The 6,541-nt window shown below is 46.2% G+C and overlaps 1 non-coding gene across 1 annotated transcript; it reads right to left on the bottom strand.

The window, feature by feature from the left end:
* Positions 1-6,272: 6,272 nt before the first annotated feature.
* TRNAF-GAA (transfer RNA phenylalanine (anticodon GAA)) lies at positions 6,273-6,345 on the bottom strand. Its single transcript has one exon. It is a non-coding gene; the product is annotated as a tRNA-Phe (tRNA).
* Between the last annotated feature and the right edge of the window lie 196 nt (positions 6,346-6,541).

A 6,541-nucleotide genomic window follows, 5' to 3' on the forward strand; every position in this document is an offset into this window, starting at 1 on the left:
GCAGAGAATCACCCACGTAACCAGGCTGGCATGAAAATATCGGAGGCAGAGGCACTGACTCAAAATGACTTGAGGAGTTTCCTGGTGTCAGGGTGAAAGAAACTGGAGCCTGGAACTGACTCCATCAAAATCTCTGGGAGATAAGCGACCTGTCCAGCATCTTCTGACCACGGCCAGTGAACTTGTTTGTTAGGAAGGTGTTTTCGCATTAGTTTCTACTGTCTGTTCTTTAATTTTCACCTGTTTACTGCTTGCCTGGGACTTGCAGTGTTCCCAGATCTGCATTTTTTCTCATGAAAAAACTCAGCAGGGCAGACTTTCTTTTAGACATTTCCAATGGCTTGTAATGAGGGATTATAAGACGCAGTCGAATTTCCGCAGACCAAAGCAAAAGAGAAGTTTCAACCCATGTGGTACAAGTCAAGTAGCTTAAAAAGATTACCTAAGTGTAGTTTAAAGCCTTACATACTATCTAGTAATTAAAATCACTCCTGTACTGGATTCTCATACTTTTTACATTAACTGCTTTCCTGAATTTGTAGAGCTCTGCCGAGGATGTTTTCTGTACTGCAGATGTTTGTTGGGAACCAAACTGAAATCCACCCACCCATCTGCATGGGCTACCAAACTCTCCCCAGTCTGACACCTCCTGGGTGCTCCCAAAGGCTGACAGAAGAGTATTCATTCACTCCTGCCCCAGACTGAATCTCACCCTGGGCATGGAAATGAAAATCTCCATATCTCATAAGCGACAGCAGGAGCTCCATAGTACTCTTCCTCTGGGATTTTTTGAACACAATTTGAATATTTAAATAGCCTACTTCCACTTGTAACGAGCAGTGCTTCATGTTCTTTCCTTTTCCTTCACCAGTACCCTGCAGTCAGAAATGAAATTAGGCTTTACTATTCAAACCGAAAATAAAGGATAGCCTGTTGCCCCAAAAGTTAACAGCCCAAATACTTAACAGCCCAAATAACAATCTAAATTGCAATTAATTAATCAGCCGTAGATACTAAAGCCAAGACCCTTCAAAGGTATTTTGACTGTCTATTTACTTTAGCACCTCTGAGGAATGCAGCTGGATCCAAAAAGTATTTTGTTATTATCCTGTTTCAGTGTTCAGTGTTCAGAGCAGGTCCTGGACAGTTGCTGCACCTGAAAAAGAAATTTTTGTCTTCTTCCTTTTTTTTTTTTTGACGTGACACGTGATCAAACCCCATTTTAGGGCACTGTTTAGAGAGAAGAAATCCTAACTCTAAATTTTCTAGGGGCTCAATGGATGACCTGAACGGAAGAATGCTCTGATCCTCATATCTGTTATCTGAAGACTAACACTGTGTAAGTCATACACAACATTGTGTTCACAAAGTCAACTAGGAGCCTGTGCCTTTCAAAGTCCAAGCAGCTCCCACTGCAAAAGGAAGCAGTGTTGGATTTGCAGCTCTAAACTCAGTTTTTAGAAAAGCTGACTGTTCAGCTGAGCTCTTAGGCACAGCTGGACTTCCCTGTGGATGACCAAGGGTTAACTCCCAGGTTGTGTGGTGCTGCCTGAGGCTCTTCGGGCAGAACTTCTCTCCAGCTTTAGGTATTTAACATTTAACACAGGAAAGACCTTGGTTAGCCCAGGCTCCCTCTGAAGTCGACAGGGATAGTTGGTGCCTTAGAGCACAATCCAGACTTCAGCTGCCAAGAGGTTAGAGGTCAGCCTCACCAGCTCAGGATGAGAAAGGGCAAGGCTGAGCATGCACAGACCTAATCTGCTGCCAGAGGGTCGGGGTGGCAGCTCCTGTGCACCCATTGATGCCAGGACTGCAGGATGCATCTCTTAATGCAAGCGTGGGTGGTCTTCATCACAGTCTGGACTCTGCAGAGGTGCACAAAAGCGTGTGTTACCTTCACAGCCGCACAGAAGCTTCGTGTTCGTGGCACAGTGCTGTTACACCTCCAACAACTCTGCACTGCAGCACAAACCAAGCCTTAATGTCTTTATGCCTGGAGTGGTAATCGCAGGATTATTGCTCCCATGGCATGCAAATAATAATCCTTTCTTTTCCTCATCTTGTAGCTGCCATGTAATTTAGAAAATTAATCTTCAGGTCTGGCAATGTCTCTTATTGTCTGAGTGTGCTGTCTGCCTCTATCTCTGTCAGGGCTAGCTCTCCATGTTAGATCCCAGAGCACTTTTCAAAGGGACTCTGGAGTACTTTGCCCCATTTTCTGATGGGTGAAGCTGAGGCATGAATAAAAGAATTGCCTTGTCTTCAAGATGATAGCCATTGGCAGAGCAAGGGACAAAGCAGACACGCAGTCCAATTAACCTATATATTACAGTAGGTTTAAGCAACCTCCTCTACTGGAAGGTGTGCCCATGGTGGGGAGGGGTTGGAACTAGATGATCTTTAAGGTCGCTTCCAACCCAAACCATTCTATGCTTCTGTGAAAAAGAAAGCAATATCAGAAGCGCTCCAAGGGAATGCAAACTATTGCAAAAACTATCAGCAAAATAGAGAAGGTGATGCTGGGAACACACATGCCCCACCCCATGACTTTCTCGCCAGGCCAGCTGGATTAACACTACAGTAGTGATTCACAGTGACCGCAGATCAGAGGTCTGGAGTCTTCTGTCCGACCCCATAAAACACAACCGAGCAAGCACTGCATAGGCAGTAACCCCTACTGTGATCTGCATTCAGCAGGAACTTTCCCAGGTGTGATAACAGCCCCAGACATGCTCCTACAGTGACCACATGCCTTGCAGCGTTGGGTTTTTTTTCCTGTTTACTCTTTTTTTGGTTGTTTTGTGGTGTATTTGTTTTTTGGTTTGGTTTTGTTTTGTTTTTCCTGGAGGAAAGGGTTTTAAACTCCTGCTGAGGATTTTCTACTTAGCTGGCTGATCTTTCAGTGCAGGCTCCCGCATCTCAGCAGCGCTGAGATATATCTCTGGTGCTGTGCTGTAAGGGTGGATGCGTGCAGGCCGATCTGTGCCAGCGCTCTTGGTGGGAATGGTGGAAAGAGATGTCATAAGGATGTGGGAGAAGGGCAGCAGCAGCAAATCGGGACTGAGAGCATTAAGAGAAAACGGTAGAAATCACTAGAAAAAGCAGAAAATTAGAACTGAAGGGCACTGGGAGATCTGTGAGCATATGTGGGGGAAAGCTGCGCGCAGGGGCTTGGGAAAAGATGATTCTCAGGACCCGATCGGTGCTGACTGATTAATGTGGGGGCCCCGGTGCTGAAGGGACCTCAACGGTGGTGAGAGGAGGGAGCTGCGTGTGCGTGGGCTGGGTGAAGGTGCTGGCAGGGCAGCCGCCCCCATGCTGCCTGCCACCCACCGTCATTATTCATCATGCACCTTCCCTCGCTGCCTGCGAGCAAGGGGCCGCTTTTCATCCTTCTTTGAGCCAAACACAGGGAAACTTGGCAACTTTTGGCACTGAGGCTTAGTCAAAGCTGTTTCAGCCAGGAGGGGACCAGGTTGATGGGAGCAGGCAAATGAGCTGCTCTCATCATTTCTGGCAGCACTGTGTTATGGTGTCAGGGGATTTCTTTATGTCCTGCAGTGTGAACATGAGGGCCTGATTGCAAGCATCAGTGGGAGCCTTTCCTTTGCCTTCTGACAGCTGTGGATCAGGCTTCAAAGCAATTCGATTGCAGCTACCTCCTTGTGCTGGACTGTGGCTGTGTTAGAGGTGAGCGAGCCCAGCTGTCACTGCCACCTCCATGAGAACAACGGCTCAGACCATGCATCCTCCAATACTGACTAAGAGCAGATACCCAGTGAGGAGTAAGAACAGGTCCAATGCACATGATATCCTCTGCCAAATCTCTTCCACCCGTAAAAATCTTTCCCATCGTTTGACTGATTTCAGCTTAGGGGGTTTCCTCAACTGACTGTGGCTTATCTATTCATAATTAAGCTCTACATAAAATGCTTATTTTCATTGTGGCAGGCCCTTCTAGACTGCCTGAGATAAGAGTGCTGGTGGCCCACCAAAAAGAGAGGTAATGGGAAACACCAAGTCCTCTGCAGGGAGAGTTAAAGTACCAAAAGCAAACACAAGTTTGTCCTGCTTGATGGGACTAGGGCCATCTGGGAAGGCACACTTGTCATGGTGCTGAAACCTCTTCCCCCTGCTGCCTCAGCAGAAACAAATTCATTATGTCCACACCATCTCTTAAGAATGGTTCCTGCCCACTTCTATCCCCTGAATTATTCTGGGCATTGCCTGGAAGGGCACAAGTTGGCACATTTGGGGAGTGTGGAGGAGCACTGGCCACTGCTCAAGCCCAAGCACTGGCCTGATTTAGATTTCCAGCACAATTATTAAACCATGAGTCTAGCACTAGGCCAAAATATTGTTTAGCAGGACTGTTTGAATGCTAAGCCTGTGCCAATCCACTGCTCTCTGACTCACTATGATCTGTATGTCTGGTATCAGATTTGCTTCTGCCCTTAGGGCCCAAGGCTGCATTTCTCCAGTGTGGCAGATGAGGTCAGAGCAGTTCAGCATAGCCGCAGTGTGTAAGCTGTTCTTAAATCTGAGGTTAATGCCTAGGATGTACCTATACTACTGTGTGAGGTCTGTTTTCATAACAGAATGAGGCCCCAGACATACAACGAATTAGACATAATTTAATCCTGCACATGCACTGCACAGGGGGCTCTGATCTGCACTCATCCAGTTTGGGGACCAGGAAACTCATTCCTAATTTAGATGCAGACATAGACAGTGGGAATAAAGGGTCAAAGGGAAGACATTTTCTACTTGGTGCATCCTTGAGCCAGAGTATCCTGACTGATTACATCATGTCTGCAAAGGGACATCACGTCTGCAAAGGGTGGTGATGGGTGAGCGACTGTATTTCCTGAGCTATACAGGAGGGCAGTGCATGTTCTAGCCCTGCCTGCTAGTGGGTGGCGGCTGTTGATAGAGGCGTTTGGCCAGCAGGACCCATGGTATCCCTTCAAGGCTTAAGCAGTTTGTGATGTCATTGACTTATGCACACGTCGTTATTCATATCCCAATCAGGGAAGTCATCTCCTGGAAGTGCTGCAGGATATGATAGATTACATCCAGAGATTAAAGAGCACCACCGGAATGGAAGGGAGAAAGAAAAGGTCTTTGCCTTATTATGGAGGAGAGACCAAATGAGTATCGGGTTTGATCTTTCAGAAAGCAATAGTCAAAGGCTCATCGCTTCCCACTTCTTTTTTTGTTTTTTGGACAACTGGCAATTCAGGTCTTGTCTCTGCTCTTTGCCTGCAGGACTCCACAGATTGGGAATTAGTCAGAAAGGGAAGAAGAATAAAACACAAAACTCAATTACTCAGTTACAGAACTCTTTGGGGTCCTCGCACATTGAATACCATCATTTTATAAAGGTCAATGTGAGAGTAGAAAAGTTTCAGGAAAGGGTAGAAAACTTCATCAGAGATCTGGATCTATGAACAACAGGTAGGCACATGGGAAATATTCAGCCTGGAAAAAGACAAGTTTTAGGGAGAGGAATTGCTTCAAGGTCAGTTGTGATTCAGACTAAAATTAACTCTTTTTGACAGGGTGTTTTTCCTTTTCCCAAATCAGAGTTTTGATTCCCTGCATGGCCTCATACACCAGTGGGTCAATGTTACTACCTCATTATGGGCACTCCATGGCATAGGACTAGGAACACACAGTTGAAAGTTGAGGGAACAAAAAAAAAAAAAACCCTTTATATCACTATTTTTGTTTAAGCTGTTGAATTGTAAAACTATGTCCCTGTTTCATAGACTCAGAATGGTTGAGTTTGGAAGGAACCCCTGGAGGTCATCTGGTCCAACCTCCTGCTCAAGCAGAGTCACCTACAGCCAGTTGCTCATGCCTATGTCCAGGCAGCTTTTGAATATCTGCAAAGGTGAAGACTCCACAACCTCTCTGGGCAACCTGTGCCAGTGCTCAGTCACTCGTTCAGTAAAAAGTATTTTCTGATTCAGAGAGAACCTCCTGTGCTGTCGTTTGTGCCCATTGTCTTTTGTCCTGTCACTGAGGGCCACTGAAATGAGCCTGTCTCTGTCCTCTTTGCACCCTCCTTTCATGTATTCATATACATTGACATTTTCCTGATACTTTTCTTCTCCAGGCTGAACAACTCTCATAGCCTTTCCTCATAGGAGAGATGCTCCAGTCCCTTTGTCATCTTCCTGGCCATATGATGGACTGTTTTCAGCAGGTCCACATCTCTCTTGTACTGAAAAGCCTATCAGTGGGCACAAAAAAGCACAGGAAACCTCTGCTGAAGCCCGGGTTTGAACCAGGGACCTTTAGATCTTCAGTCTAACGCTCTCCCAGCTGAGCTACTTCAGCCCTGCTGTGGCCCTAATTTTCACAAAACCTGTTGTAACATAATTATCTTTCAGCCCTCTCCTGTTTATGCTGGCTCTGTAGACACTTCACTCTTGTCCTGTCACTGGACACCACTGAGAAAAACCTGACCCCATCTTCCTTACACCCTCCCTGCAGACACTTGTATACATTGATGAGATCGCCCTGAGCCTTCTCC

This window comes from Leptosomus discolor, chromosome 5, assembly GCF_034619465.1.
Source record: "Leptosomus discolor isolate bLepDis1 chromosome 5, bLepDis1.hap2, whole genome shotgun sequence".
Classification (NCBI taxonomy): Eukaryota; Metazoa; Chordata; class Aves; order Leptosomiformes; family Leptosomidae; genus Leptosomus; species Leptosomus discolor.